Raw genomic sequence first — 16068 nt, forward strand, 5'->3', positions numbered from 1 at the left:
AAATTCCTTCTTTCCTGGAAGGGAATGAGGAAAGGGTGGACAGAGGCTCAGGGCATTTGCCTGCAGAAGTTCCTTCACCAAGAGACATGGCATGGTGAGTGGGGGTGGGGGTGGGAGGGTTCCTCTCTAGCAGCAGGGCAAATACACACCAAGAAAGGAAATCCAGCAGGTTTTATCAAGCATTCACAGTGCACCAAGCTCTAGGCCATGTCCTGGGAATGCAGGAACAGACTCACACGTATGGAGACCCAAAAAGCTACATTCTGGGATAAGACCCCCACCACGATCATCACTATGAGCCTTGAAGAGTTTCACAGCATGAATACTCAACTACTGTGGGGGTTCAGTGGCGAATCCCTTTCCCTGGAGTCATTTCCCACTTACTCAGATATGTTCCAGGCACTATGGTGAATTCAGAGGATCCAGCAGAGGAGAAGCTGAGTCCCCATTAGGCTTACGTTCCATTGTGGCAACAAGTCTCCTTTTGGGGAACACCCTAATGTGTGCTCTACTCCACCAGAAATTCTGTATGATCTAAAAGTCCCTCTAGTCTATGACTCTTCTTTAACTCTCTTGGTTTCGCCTATATCGTGAAGCAAGCTTCTTGCTAGTCATACTAGATTCAGCCTAGACACCCTCTCCTCCAGAAAGCTTTCCCTGATGTCCTTAGGAGACTGGGCTTGGTGGCTTGATCCTGTGGCACACTGCATTTTATGTTCCTTGAAAGCAGGGGCAGTTTCTCATTCAACACCATTCCCCCTCCTGCCCCCTAGCTTGATTGCAAGCTGGAATCAAGATTCCTGGGAGAAATATCAACAACCTCAGATACGCAGATGATACCACTCTAAGAGCAGAAAGCGAAGACGAACTAAAGAGCCTCTTGATGAAGGTGAAAGAGGACAGTGAAAAAGCCGACTTAAAACTCAACATTCAAAACACTAAGATCGTGGCATCTGGTACATCATGGCATGTCGACCTTTGCCAACAAAGGTCCCTATAGTCAAAGCTATGGTTTTTCCAGTAGTCATGTATGGATGTGAGTTGGACCACAGAGAAGGCTGAGCATGGAAGAACTGATGGTTTCTAACTGTGGTGCTGGAGAAGACTCTCGGACTGCAAGGAGATCAAACCAGTCAATTCTAAAGGAAATCAATCCTGAATATTCACTGGAAGGACTGATGCGGAAGCTGAAGCTCCAATACTTTGGCCACCTGATGGGAAGAGCCAGCTGACTCACTGGAAAAGACCTTGATACTGGGAAAGATTGAAGGCAGGAGGAGAAGGGGACCACAAAGGATGAGATGGTTGGATGGCATCACCAACTCAATGAACATGGGTTGAGCAAACTCTGGGATATAGTGAAGGACAGGGAAGCTTGCCATGTTGCAGTCCATGGGGTCCAAAAGTGTCCGACTGGACTTAGAGACTGACAACAACAACCCACCCCCCAGCATAGATCAGGGTGCCTACTGCTGAGTGTATACTTGTTGATGTATACTTGTTGCCCTAAACAGTCTCCCCAACCAAAATGATCTAAAGTGCTCCAGTACCTAGGAAGTCTCAATTCTCAAAATTCCAGGGACAGATTAAGGATAGAACCAAGTATAAAAGCAAAGCTGGGGACTTCTGGTGGCTTGCAGACTATCCTGGGGAATAGTCTGGCATGGGATACGTGAGGTGGGGAGAGGGGGGACAGGCAGAAATACCTAACATTATTCGAGTGCCAGAAGCTCCCTTGAATCTGCCTCAAGGTAAATGGACACCACTCTTAGGGAGAGGTTTCGGTGGGTCAGCTTTGAGGCCCTAGCTGCGGGAGGCCGGGGCAGCCGCCCGCTCCGCTCGCCCCAGGCCCCCCGGCAGGAGGCGCGCGAGGGCCTCAGGGTGCCGCTGGCTGGGAGGAGCGGGCGCTGGGCTGGGTCCCGGGCCGGGCGGGGCTCTAGGGCAACTTTTTGGTTGGTTGCCGCGGGTGGCTGATCGCCCAGGCCCCTTTTAAACTGGGTGTCTCCCTGTCTCTCTTCCCTTTCTGCCTCCGCGCGCGACTCGGTAAGTGGCTTTCGACCAGCTCGACGCTGGAGCCCTCCGCGTGGCCCGGGGGTCTCTGCAGAGGCACTTACCAGGGCCGCCCCTGCTCTCCGCGCGTCGCCCCATGGGGGCGCCTAGGGCTAGTCTTCGACCCCAGCTCGGCTCCCCCTCAGAGAGGCCTCCCAGGCCCCAGGGGAGCCGCTGTGAGAGCTCTTCTGCGGCCAGGACATCCTCAGGGTACCGGGGACCCTTCCTCCCCAGAAATAACTCTCTTGGCGCCTAAGGTCCCTCTTTCCCCCCGCCGAGGCGCGCGTCACTTGTGCCTGGGACCCCGATGCTCAAGGGATCCGGGCCACATGGAGCTTCAAGCTCCTTTTGCAATGAAAAGAGAAAAAACAAACAAGACTCTTGGAGGAACCGACCCGGGACGGAGGCGCAGAGCCCTGGACGGCGTCCGAGTTGGGGCGCACGCGGGGCCCCCGCCTGCCCGGGGGCTCTGGGGACTCTGACATGGTCTATTCAGGAAGCGGATGAGATCACGGGCCTGAAACACTTTAGCCTTCAAGGCAGAGCAGTGTTAATTCCGGTGTTAGCAAGAAACGGAGGTAATTTCGCCCACACAGGCACTCCCCCTCCGCAAATGCCTCTCAGTTGCCACTTCGCTCTGTGGTTGCGCTCTTTAAAAGGTCTGCGTGACGCTTGTGGGAGCGGTTAGCTACTGTGAGCCTTGATGAGGGAGCAGTTTTTCTCCCCCACATTCCTTTTTCAGCACTGACAGTAAATTATGCAGCATGGGACCCTCTTTCATGACGTGTGTGGAGTCTCATGAGCTTGAGGCCCGTCATCGTTCTCTGGCCTGAGAAAAAGTCGGAACCTCTGGGGTTCTGACTTGTGTCCGCCAAGATAAACAGGAAAAGTGGCCCTAGAGAAAGTTTGTCTCGAGGAAGCGTTTCTAAGTTTAACTCTGGTCCTCAGCATTAGAGGGCATTTTAAGTGTTTTACCGGGATACATTCCTATCGAAAGCGTTACTCCCCGGATTTAATAAAACTTGTAAAGATCTCAATTTATAGCTGACTGAATGAAGGAATCGTTATCATTGGTGCCGCTTAGTAATCTCTTGAAATGGGAGGCTTGTAGGATGTTTACATGTTTGCCTCAGTGGTGAAAGACCCTTTTACTGATCAGAAAGTATCTGATTTTACTGATGCGAGCTGTGTCCTAGGCACGGCCCCCCCCCCCTTTTTTTTAAACAATTCCCTTTAGGAGAGGGACATGGCTGAGAGCCAGTGTCTATTTAAAGACTGTGGGAACTGAGCAAGTGTTGACAGGACTGTTCTCAATTCGATGGCCTCTGCCTCTGCCTCTATACACTAGTTTCAGGCTTCCTTTGCTTTCTTTTTTAATGTGAAGAGTTTGTTTCCCTCTTTCATGGGTAAATACTGTTACCAGTAATGTTTATATTTTTTCCCCAAGTTGATATTGTTCCATGCTAGTGTAACAAGGAGATAAAGTTAGATGGTGACGCCCAGGGTGTCTCCTTGCTGGGAATTTCAGGAGATTCCCAGTGTCAGGAAATTGGGAAAATATTGCTGTTTTACAGGAATTCTACCCCAAGTTAGCTCTTTAGTCACCAAAGGTAAATAGCCCAATAAGATACTCTATACCAAAAAAAAAAGACACAAAGTGCCCAAAACAATATTGTAAAGTAATTATCCTCCAATTAAAATAATTTTTTAAAAATTAGTGGTATTCTTAACATTGTTTCTCTCTCTTTCCTACCAGGCTGACAAGATGCTGACAAGCTTAAGGTATGGACCAAATGGAGAAAATCTGGCTTGAGTTATTAAATAGTTGGATAGAATTCTTGGCCAAGGATGAGAACCCTAATCTGATTGGATATCCTCTGCTCTGATGGGTTAAAGGATTTACCTGAGGCCAATTTGATGGGCAGGAATTTATTAAGTGCAATCACATCCTCCCCCTTTTAAACATTATATTTTAAATAAAATGGGGGGGGGGGCTGTAGTAAATAGATAATACTTTATTATGCCAAGAGTAGTATTATTTTACAAAAGTATTTTTAAGTGATTGGCATCTAACCTTTAAAGCTGTTTATCTTTGGCAATGGTGGCCATTTTGAGTTAATTTTTTTTTTAATGTCAGAATATTGCTATGCCTGATTTGACAATATGTAGTTCATTGGGGAATTCATTTTCCTTACCTGAACTGCTTTTATAAACATGGTTTAGTCACTATATTTTCTTAATATCTAATTTAGTAATTGCTGCTCTAATTATCTACTGTGATACTTCTCTTACAGGGCTGGTGCTTTAAAGAAGCTTTTCCAGGAGATAAGGTGTATTTGAACATGTGATTGGTATATACAGAACAGAGCTTTTTGCTAATTGTCCTTTTCATGGTGGTAGCAGGGGTGAATTAAAAAAAAAACAAGCTGCCAAGTATCTGTAAGAATATATATCTGCCCTGTAGAGAATTTTTGGCAGAATTCAATTCCATTATTTAAAACAGTTTTTTTTAAATAAGATCCAGCCTGAATCTTGACACAGTAACTAGACTAGCTATTCTACAACTATCTTAAGAGAATTTGGCTAGCTGCTTTAATTTACAAAGGTTATTTTTAAATCCCATTCTTTTGACTATCCTAAACCTCGGGGTTTTGTGCTTGCAGTTTTGTCTAATCATTTTGATGATTAAATTTGACCCCTTGTATAGAGGACAGATCAGTGGAGGAGTTTGTTGCATAGCATTTTGAGGGTTGGGTCTGAGGAACTGTTCTACACTTTGATTATAGTGGTAATTCCATTTGTCAGAAATTTTGAGTGAGTTTTACTGAATGTAAATTCAATTTCAATAAATATGACTTAAAAACTTTCCCTTTCTGGCATCTTAAATGACATTTCCAATGAAATCTGTGGGAAGAGGGTCTTGGGTCAGTGATTAAGCTGCTGAGAATAAAGTGGGCAAAAACATCAAAATCACCTTGGGGTTATCTAAGTGTGTAAATGCTTGAGAAACAGTCAAGGGATGTATACAAGTTTTCTTTATAGATGTTTCAGACAACAGCTTTTGGCAGGGTGTGAGTGGTATGACACTTCCGTGTCTCTTGGCAATGTATACTAGTAGCCACATGGTAGCAGAAAATGAAGTGTGAAAATTACGTGACAAAATTTAGGCTGGCTGGGGCAGATACTGGCTAAACCAGGGAATTAAGTGAGGCGTGAGGTTCTAGTGAAAGTTGCTCAGTCTGACTCCGACCCCATGGACTGTAACCTGCCAGGCTCCTCTGTCCAGGGAATTAATTCTCCATGCCAGAATACTGGCATGGGTAGCTGGTCCCCTCTCCAGGGGATCTTCGAAATCCAGGTCTCCCACATTGCAGGCAGATTTTTTTACCAGCTGAGCCACCAGGGAGAATGCTGAATAACTGGGTTAATGGCAAAGCTGGATGCATAAATCATTTGGATATTTTCCATGGGGATGTTCAAGGGTTCTTTTGAAAATGGATGGGCCAGTTCATTCCTGTGGATAACAGGTATAGCCACAGCCTGTTGAGCCCTACTCACCATGACCAGGAACACTGGCAGCTGGGTTGGGCCATCTTCCTATAGGAGGAAGCGGGGCTTTCAGGTGCCTTCTTGTGCTTCCAGGTATGGTGCATAATCGCTCCATCTCCCCCAACCCGTTTCCCTGTACCCTGACAATGGAGAGTTCCAGTACCTTGGTTAAGTAAAATCTAGGATCACCAAAGCGAGTTGCAGTCAGCTTGCCCTCCTTGGCATCATACATGCCTACGTGTTGTGCTAAAAGCAAGAGTGACTAAGCATGCCTAAACTACCAGGCCCTGAGGAGAAGCAAATCTGGAGCTGAAATGTTTTCAGAGGACTTGTTATTCCAAGGGAGGAGCTTTGGGCATGAAGAAAATCTTTATCTTTTATACCCCAACTACATTCCCTGAATGATCTGGGGGTGGCTTATAAACAAATAGGGGGCTTTCCTGATGGCTCAGACAGGAAGAAGCCGCCTGCAATGTGGGAGACATGGTTTCAATCCCTTGGCTGGGGGGATCTCCTGGAGAAGGAAATGGCAACCCATTCCATATTGTTGCCTGAAGAATCCATGGACAGGAGCCTGGAGTCCTCTGTCCATGAGGTCACAAAGAGTCTGACACGACTAAACAAATAGCAAACAACATGATAATTCGAGGGGAGAACTGGTGCTGAATTTCCAAAACTTTGGCCACCTTATGCAAAAAGCCAACTCATCGGAAAAGATCCTGATGCTGGGAAAGACTGAGGGCAAGAAAAGGGATGAGGATGAGATGGTTGGATGGCATTAACTCAAAGGACATGAGTCTGAGCAAACTCTGGGAGACAGGGAAGCCTGGAGTGCTGCAGTTCGTGGGGTCTCAGAGGCAGATGAGACATAACAACGGAACAAAAAAGCTCAGCAAGTAGAGTGCAGGATATAAAACCAAGCCAGAGTAGACCTGATACTTCAAGGCTCCCACCAGTATGACTGAGCTTCCCAGGAGTCAGGAAATCGAGTTGGTAAACTGGTCATTTGGCACTTGAATGTAAATTTTAAATGGACAAGGTGGAGGAAGCAGGATCATTTGTATTCTAGGCTCCCTGGAACCCAAATGAGATTCTCATTTCTCCCTCATGATCTGAAATAGAATAGAGAAAGTGGATAACTAAAGGGGAATCTAGAGATAGTAAGAAATGATGCCTTTGACCAGGGTAGTAAGATCAGTCAGCCAGTGACCCCTGTGGGCCAAAGTTGGGGATAAAACCTCAAGAGGAAAGCCATGTTGAGACTGAATAAGTAAACAGATGTGTATGGAAGACTTATTTTAATTTTGTACTTATAAAAATTGCCTTTCCAAAATTTGCCCTGTGTTTGTAAACTGAAAAGTTTATAAACTGATTCTGGTATTTTATAAATAATTGTCTTACCTAAACTATGCAATCAGAGCTAGCAAGCCCCCTGGTGGAGTTTATCTGTACTGCAAAGGCCAAGTATCAAGGTACCCTCCACAGCTGCCATCTGCATTTCCGGAATAGCTCCACATCAATCTGGCTCAGTTCAGTCGTGAGATAAAACCCAGGATAAAATTCAGGATGATGTAGGTCACCATGACTTGTTTCTGGGAATGTAGTCGATGGAATGATTTTCCAGTTGGGCAAGAATTCAAACTACTCCAGTACAGTAGCCACTAGCTACATGTGGCTATTGAGCACTTGACATGTGGCTAGTGCAAATAGGTAATAAGCTGAGGTGTAAAAAACATAAGCTTTGGAAGAATTATTTTTTAAAGTGAGTTTACAACCTTTTGTATTTTTTAGATTCCACTGATACAGAAAACAAATTTGTGGTTACCAAAGGGGAGAAGGAAGTGGGGAGGGACAAAATAGGGGTATGGTATTAACAGATACAAGTTGCTGTAGTACGTAAAATAGATAAGCAGTAAGGATATACCATATATCACAGGGGATTATACCCACTATCTTGTAATAACATCTTGTAATCTGCAAAAATACTGAATCACTATGTTGTATACCTGGAACTAACACAATACTACTAATACTGTAATCACAATACTTAATACTATAAAAAAGCAAAATGGCTATCTGGGGAGGCCTTACACATAGCTGTGAAAAGAAGAGAAGCGAAAAGCAAAGGAGAAAAGGAAAGATATAAGCATCTGAATACAGAGTTCCAAAGAATAGCAAGGAGTGATAAAGACTTCCTCAGCTATCAATGCAAAGAAATAGAGGAAAACAACAGAATGAGAAGGATTAGAGATCTCCTCAAGAAAATTAGAGATTCCAAGGGAACATTTCATGCAAAGATGGGCTTGATAAAGAACAGAAATGGTATGGACCTAACAGAAGCAGAAGATACTAAGAAGAGGTGGCAAGAATACACAGAACTATACAAAAAAGATCTTCATGACCCAGATAATCACGATGGTGTGATCACTCACCTAGAGCCAGACATCCTGGAATGTGAAGTCAAGTGGGCCTTAGAAAGCATCACTACGAACAAAGCTAGTGGAGGTGATGGAATTCCAGTTGAGCTATTTCAAATCCTGGAAGATGGTGCTGTGAAAGTGCTGCACTCAATAGGCCAGCACATTTGGAAAACTCAGCAGTGGCCACTGGACTGGAAAAGGTCAGTTTTCATTCCAATCCCAAAGAAAGGCAATGCCAAAGAATGCTCAAACTACCACACAATTACACTCATCTCTTATGTTAGTAAAGTAATGCTCAAAATTCTCCAAGCCAGGCTTCAGCAATACGTGAACCGTGAACTCCCTGATGTTCAAGCTGGTTTTAGAAAAGGCAGAGGAACCAGAGATCAAATTGCCAACATCCGCTGGATCATGGAAAAAGGAAGAGAGTTCCAGAAAAACACCTATTTCTGGTTTATTGACTATGCCAAAGCCTTTGACTGTGTGGATCACAGTAAACTGGAAAATTCTTCCAAGAGATGGGAATACCAGACCACCTGACCTGCCTCTTGAGAAATCTGTATGCAGATCAGGAAGCAACAGTTAGAACTGGACATGGAACAACAGACTGGTTCCAAATAGGAAAAGGAGTATGTCAAGACTGTATATTGTCACCCTGCTTATTTAACTGATATGCAGAGTACATCATGAGAAACGCTGGGCTGGAAGAAGCACAAGCTGGAATCAAGATTGCCGGGAGAAATGTCAATAACCTCAGATATGCAGATGACATCACCCTTATGGCAGAAAGTGAAGAGGGACTAAAAAGCCTCTTGATGAAAAGAAAGAGGAGAGCGAAAAAGTTGGCTTAAAGCTCAACATTCAGAAAACAAAGATCATGGCATCTGGTCCCATCACTTCGTGGGAAATAGATGGGAAAACAATGGAAACAGTGTCAGACTATTTTGGGGGGCCCCACTGCAGATGGTGATTGCAGCCATGAAATTAAAAGACGCTTACTCCTTGGAAGGAAAGTTATGACCAACCTAGACAGCATATTCAAAAGCAGAGACATCACTTTGCCAACAAAGGTCTGTCTAGTCAAGGCTATGGTTTTTCCAATGGTCATGTATGGATGTGAGAGTTGGACTGTGAAGAAAGCTGAGCGCCGGAGAATTGTTGCTTTTGAACGGTGGTGTTGGAGAAGACTCTTGAGAGTCCCTTGGACTGCAAGGAGATCCAACCAGTCCATTCTGAAGGAGATCAGTCCCGGGTGTTCTTTGGAAGGAATGATGCTAAAGCTGAAACTCCAATACTTTGGCCACCTCATGCGAAGAGTTGACTCATTGGAAAAGACTCCGATGCTGGGAGGGATTGGGGGCAGGAGGAGAAGGGGACAACAGAGGATGAGATGGCTGGATGGCATCACCGACTTGATGGACATGAGTTTGAGTGAACTCCAGGAGTTGGTGGTGGACAGGGAGACTTGGCGTGCTGTGATTCATGGGGTCACAAAGAGTCAGACACAACTGAGCAACTGAACTGAACTGATAATACACTTAATACTATAATACACAATACTATAAATCAACTATACATCAATAAAAAATAACATAAAATCTTAATTTTATATTGATTACAAGTTAAATGATAGTATTTTGGAAATATTAAAATTATATAAATGTGACTTGCATTATATTTCTGTTAAGCAGTACTGATCTGAAACATGAAATATTGATGGAAACATGAAGAGAGTGGTCCCATAATCCAAGAGAGAAAGATGTTGGTGTCTTACTACACAGGGCCTGGAGGATAAGCAAGAGTAAAACTAAGTAATTCTGCATGTAAAATGCAGAATTCACAGGTAAGAAGACAATTTCCAAGGACAGGAGGTGCAGGTGTGGGGAGCCAGTGGTACAGACTTGACATAAATTATACACTCAAGCTGCTAGCGCTTCTGGAGCTTTTAAATAAAAGACCAGAATGGATTTATTAAATACTTGTTCCAAGACTCCCCTGTGCAAGTATTTGTATTCATGAGGATAATCAAAGGTCAGGGGACAGGATATACTATATCCCCTCAAAACACAGCCTCCTTAGTGAAGAATCTGTGTGAAGAACAGTTCTGGTTTCCTGACCCAGTTGGTTGTGTCTGTGTGTGTAGTAACATGGTCTTTTAGGTTTTTCATGGAAGGAGAAAAATCACGGGAGGTATCACCTTAAACAGTACCAGAACTTATATAGAGTGTAATTTTTTCAAGATACCGTATGTTAAGCAAAATGTTCACGAAATTTTCTCTTTGCCATGTTTTCACTTAGCTCTAAGAAGCAGGTCTGTGTAAAATCCCTTTTTATAATTTTCTTACTAATGGATGAATTTTGGCCATTTTGTCTTTTAACAACAGGTGGACATTTTTTCCTTTCGTTTTCATGTGTGCCTTAAGCAGTGATTCTTAAGAGGGGCTTTGGGGGTGGGAGGACTCTTTGACCCTCCTTGGGGACATTTGGTCATGTCTGAAGATATCTGTGATTCTCACAAGTGGGTAGGCAGGGGCTGCTCCCAGCATCTAGTGTGGTGTGGAGGCCAACATCTCTACCGTGCAGAGGCTGAAAAACCCTGTCTTAGAAAATGTCATTCCCAACCGCACAAGCCTCTAAGGTGGTACTACTGAGTGTGCTGCACGCTACTCCCCAAATTCTGCTCCCCCTCAAAGGTTCTCTGTACCTTGAGGCCTGAGGGGCCTGTGTTGCCAGCCTCATTGTTCTCACTTCTAAGTGAATTTACATTCCATAGTATTTACAAAATAGCAATTCATTATTTTAAGCAAAGAACTATTGGGATTTTCTTCTAGGTTCCCCAAAGTTAGTTTGAGTGTTGACTGTTATAAGCACCCAGAAACTCGACATTTGCTTATCACATACTAGTGGTTTTCTTAATCAGAGTTAACTGGTCAAACTGGATGTTTCAGCTTGATCAGTGAGACAAAGCTTACCCAAGTCAGCTGAGGGACCATCAGATTCCTGGCCTGGACCTAGACTCCAGAAAGCACCCAAAGGTTGTTACCATGATCTACTTCAACAAATAGCTTCAGTCCTTACAAAAGAACATTCACAAACCAGCTGTGGAACAAAAGCTCAAGAAACTGACATCATTGATCATGATCCAGCTCCAATTTTAACCAAAGATCCTGCCTAATTTTAGAACCAAAAGAACAACAAAACCCTGAAAACACCGAGTTATGCTGGGAAAATTAAAACAAGCCCCTTTGAGTTGGCTAGAGTGGAATCTGAGTTGTTAATGCCTGTACCACCAGTCAGACCCCTTTCAAACTCTGGCAAGTCACTGTCACCCCAAAGATGCATTTAAAGTAGTTGATGCTATTGGCAGAGGTGATGGACGACATAATTGCTCTCAAATGTAGCAGTGGAACAAGATAGGCACCCATAGCAGCTCGGGGAAATCACTGGAAACAGAGATTTAGCCCCAGTATTAGTGGGGCTCTGCTTGCTTCTCAGGTTGAAGTGCTCTTCTTTGCTGTCTTCTGAGAATGGGCATTTGTAACCATACACTTTCTTGCATAAAATATAGCACGTAGTCTGTGGTTATAGGCCAGCATGCCAAACTGCTGCGGCCCCAGGGCCAGCATGACCAGGATGAAGTGGATGAGGTCCCTGAGGTCGTTCAGGGAGCACTGTACGCTGTTCACAGCGCTTCTCTCTGCTTCCGGAATGTTCTGAAGAAGCTGTGTTATGGTGATATCAAAGGACCAAAGGCCTCCAGGGCAGCGGTGTTGGAGGAGAAGAATTGGAAAGAATTATCAGACACTTTGGTGAGAATTCCAGCTGTGGCACTGACTTGCACAGTCAGGTTGGGTAAATGAAGCTTTCTGCGGCTTAGTTTCCTCATCTGTGAGATGGGAATCTCAAGATCCCATCTCAGTGGAGGATTACATGAGACAATACTATGATGTGTACACTATCATGCCTGACATGGTAATTACAATCAGTAATTTGTCATAGGATAAATTATATTTTTGAATCACCATCACCACCAATATCACTAGGTAGCAATATAATTTCATTTTGGATGTATTTATTTACATCTCCATTTCATGCCCCAAACAGAACAAAGAACCAAGTCTTGGGCTTCACATTCAGCTCCAATTCCATGTTTTTTCCTCTTCCCTCCTGGTTTGTCAGAGAAGAAATTAGCTTCCTCTCCCCTCCCCACCTTCAACCACATTTGTTGTGATTGGCTATCCACTCCAACATTCTTGCCTGGAGAATCCCATGGACTGAAGCTACAGTCCAGGGGGTCACAAAGAGTCAGACACAACTGAGTGACTAACCCTTTCAGGAGTCACTAAGTCATGTCCGATCCTTCTGACCGTTTGATTACATTTGGAAAGCAGCCTCAGGACCTGCCATGCAGGCACCAAATAAGTCAGAAACCAGGTGGCAATGCTGTCCTTGAGTGACAGTCCTGGAGGCTCCGGCGCCTGCTCCAGATTCTGCCAACAGCCAATTTCCTGGATACTCCCTGAAATCCAGCTCCGGCCCTGCCCAGGCCTCTTGTCTGCCTTGTCCTGATCTCTGGACTCTGCTCTGAACTCAAGAATAATTTGCATTGAACATGCTGTGTCCTCCAGTGTCTGTCCCTGAAGAGCACTGGCCAGGCCTTCTGGCCTCTTAGGCTGCCCTTGTCACCATGCGGCGGCCCTCTCCTGGGACTCTGGCCCGGGCTCCCCCTCCTTCTGGGCCATCCCAACCACTCGGCACACAACCTCGAAGCGCCAGAGCTTAGCCTGCCAAAGAACTCTGACCTGGAGCTCACCTGTAAACTGGCACGTGGCCCCTAAGACCCAGTACTGATAGGTTGGAGATATTTATAAAATGCTGCAGCTGCACAATGTGAAAGCTGATTCTGCACTGACAGGACTGTTTATAAACTGAGGACAGAAAGAGCCATGGCTCTTAGATTTTAGAAAGCAGAGGGACTGGAGCAATGTGTCAAATCATGCTGTAGCCAGAGTTCTGTAACTTAGTTTCCACCCAGAATGGAAACAAGTATTTACTGAGCAGGTGCCTGCAGTGAACTCTGCGCCTGGGGTTTTGTGGTGGACAGCCAGGCAGCCACAGGCCACTGGTCCCATGGAGACACCAAGACAGCCACCGGGCCTGGCCACGCTAAACAGGCTAGCCAGGGCTCGACACTATATCCTCTGGGACACTGATGCTTTTAACTTGTGCCGTGTTTGCAGTTCTGCTGGGAGTAAAAGTGAGTGGCCTTTGCTGGTGGTGGCCGTGCATGTGGGAGTCGTCCAGTATCTTGGCTCTCTGTCTCACTGCCCACCCCGCTCTCCACGCTTACACAACAATGCTCATGAAAGCACCACAATCACAGCCAAAATATACAAATGATGATGGAGACTGAAGATGAGAGTTAATATTCATTTTCAGTAAATAGCTCTGATACCTGTGAAGGTTCTGTGCTCAGCACATCTCCTGCAGGGATTATTTCAAGGCATCCTCAGCACTTCCCTGATAGGAAGATACTATCATTACTATCCCATCTTACAGATAAGGAAACAGAGGCACAGGGAGCTTAGGTAACATGCCAACATCCTTGGGCAGCCTGGCTCCACTTCCTGAGCTGGCTCCCTCCCTCACGAGCGTCAAGCTTGCTCTGGTGTTTCTGGCATCCTTATCAAGAGTCAACAAGAAGAACTGCTATCGCCATGGAGAGAAACCCTAAGTTCCTCTCGGGCACCTCTAGATTGTAGGCGTTGCCAACAAGATTCCACATTCTCTAAGTGTGTGTTTCTTTTGTGTCAGGAAGAGTCATTTGGACTTTTTTTTCCCCTTTAGAACTAGTTTATTCTCATAATATAATGTGAATTGCGTAAATCTTAAATTGCCAACCCACATTCAATCATTTGTTCAATCAAAGACTGGGAAATACAAACCAAATAGCCTAAAAAAGGTAACTCAGCCATCAGGTCCTTCACTCAACATATTTTAGAGGTTAGGTCATCTCCAGATGAAAGAACAGGTTTCTAAATCATCTATTTGGAATTAGGAATGATTCCTTTCTCAAACATGCACATCACATCAGAGGAATGCAGTTCCCAGTCTAGCCCATGGCTGGAACTAGACTAACGCCTGGAACTAGACCTATAAACCTCTCATTTTCCCTCTCCCCATATCCCCAGGATTCTGTGGACAAAGACATGACAGAAATCAGGAAACCCGAGCCCCATGCCCCCACCCCACTGTGGCCCCGGAGGTGAGGAGGGGAAGCTCTGAGCCACAGGAAGGCTGGGGGCCTTGCTGAAGCCCAGCGCTGGCTGAGGTTCACAACAGAGGCAGGCTGGGAGATGCTGAGTGAAGGAGGAAGTCAGCTTTCGATCCTTCTTCCACCACCCACCAGGACCCTCCATTCCCTCACTTTGGCCCTGGGGGTAGAGGATCACCTGGCTTAGAGCTGTGGCCTCAGGGAGGAGTTCTGGAAATGATGACTGTGGATTGGGGGTAGGGATCAGGGATTGGGCACAAAAGTAATGCTCCCTGGGTGGAAACTGGATCACAGGCAGTCCATGTCTAAGAACAAAGTCCAGACTCTTTTCAGGTTGAGCATCTGCAGGTTGAAGCACTCACGGCCAACAGGCTGGTAACCCCGTCACTGCTGATACCCAACATGTCACTGCCGAATTCATCAGGCATAAAACGGTCAAAACTTTCTTAAACACCCTTACCAAGTCATTAATGTCCTCATTGCCAGGGGTGAATGACATATGGTTGGTGACAGAGCTCTGAGACAAAGTTCTCAGGGTGACAAGCTTGTAGATGCTCAGTCAGGCACCTTGTGTCTGGGACAGGATTTCCTTCCTCTTCCCCAGGCAACTAAAGATAATTTTGGCCTCACCAAGCTGTCCTCTTTCCCCTCTCCCCATCCCAGTTCCACAGAGAAAAGATCCAGGTCAAAATAGTCCTTCAGTGTAGATGCCATCTGAAGTATTTACATGCTTGAAAGTAAAAGTGTTAATTGCTCAATTGTGTCCGACTCTTTGCAACCCCATGGACTGTAGCCCACCAGGCTCCTGTGTCCATGGAATTTTAAAGGCAAGAATACTGGACTGGGTAACCATTCCCTTCTCCAGGGGATCTTCCCAACTCATGGATTCAACCCGTATTCTGCACTGCAGGCAGATTCTCTACCATCTGAGCTACACCCTGGAAATAACTATTTTCACTTTCCCAGATCTCCACATTTTCACATTTCCGCCTTTGCACAACTGTCCACCTTGCCTGGAGCATTCTTCACTCTTCATGTCACCCTCCTAGCTTGCCCTTCAGGGATCTCTTAATTGTGTCTCCCTCTGGGAAGGCTTCCCCAGCCCCCAAGACCAGATTTGGTGTCCCTCCTATGTGTCTCCAATCCTCTGTCCTTTCCTAACATAGCTCCTGTCACATTGTGTTGTTGGCTGTTGCTACTTACTCATTCATTGGTCTCCCATGCAGACACTCAGTGGAGCTAAGACCTCGTCTGATAAACCACTCTTGTATCCCCAGTGTCTAAGACGGCTCTTGTCATGTAATGGGTTCTTGGTGATTGAATGATGAAGACTTAGAATGACACAGCGGTGAGTCCATGAAATGCTTCTACAATTACTTAGCAACATCACAGGCTGCAGAAAATGCTATGCCGCACATGACCCACTGCTCCCTGATTCTTGCCAGGATCACACTGAGAAGAGAAAGGTAATGGAGCTGTAAGACAGGATGCTCAGAGTCCTGCCCTCACTCAAACAGAACTGTGCTATTGGCCCAGTGACTGGAGGAACAGTCTGGAAGGACAGATTGGTTCATGTTTCTTTCAAAGGAATAAATACAGACCTGGTCTTTTAGCAACTCATGGTTTGAAGAAAAGTTTTTGCTCAATGGAAGTAAGAAAACAGCCAGATGAAAAGGACTTCCAGGAGCAAACACAGAAAATACACTGAGTGTCAGACAACCCATGTGGAACCAGCTGGATATGATTCCCATGGTGACCAAGCCATAGTGTCCCCTG

General features: G+C 45.4%; 1 long non-coding RNA gene and 1 other non-coding gene across 2 annotated transcripts; both read left to right on the top strand.

Annotated features, from left to right (window-relative positions):
• Positions 1-1921: 1921 nt before the first annotated feature.
• LOC138438781 (uncharacterized) lies at positions 1922-4915 on the top strand. Its single transcript, XR_011256466.1, has 3 exons — positions 1922-2043; positions 3806-3831; positions 4344-4915. It is a non-coding gene; the product is annotated as an uncharacterized lncRNA (long non-coding RNA).
• On the top strand, positions 3889-3961 carry LOC138439898 (small nucleolar RNA SNORD93). Its single transcript, XR_011256841.1, has one exon. It is a non-coding gene; the product is annotated as a small nucleolar RNA SNORD93 (small nucleolar RNA).
• Positions 4916-16068: the final 11153 nt, after the last annotated feature.

This window comes from Ovis canadensis, chromosome 4 (genome assembly GCF_042477335.2).
Source record: "Ovis canadensis isolate MfBH-ARS-UI-01 breed Bighorn chromosome 4, ARS-UI_OviCan_v2, whole genome shotgun sequence".
NCBI lineage: Eukaryota > Metazoa > Chordata > Mammalia > Artiodactyla > Bovidae > Ovis > Ovis canadensis.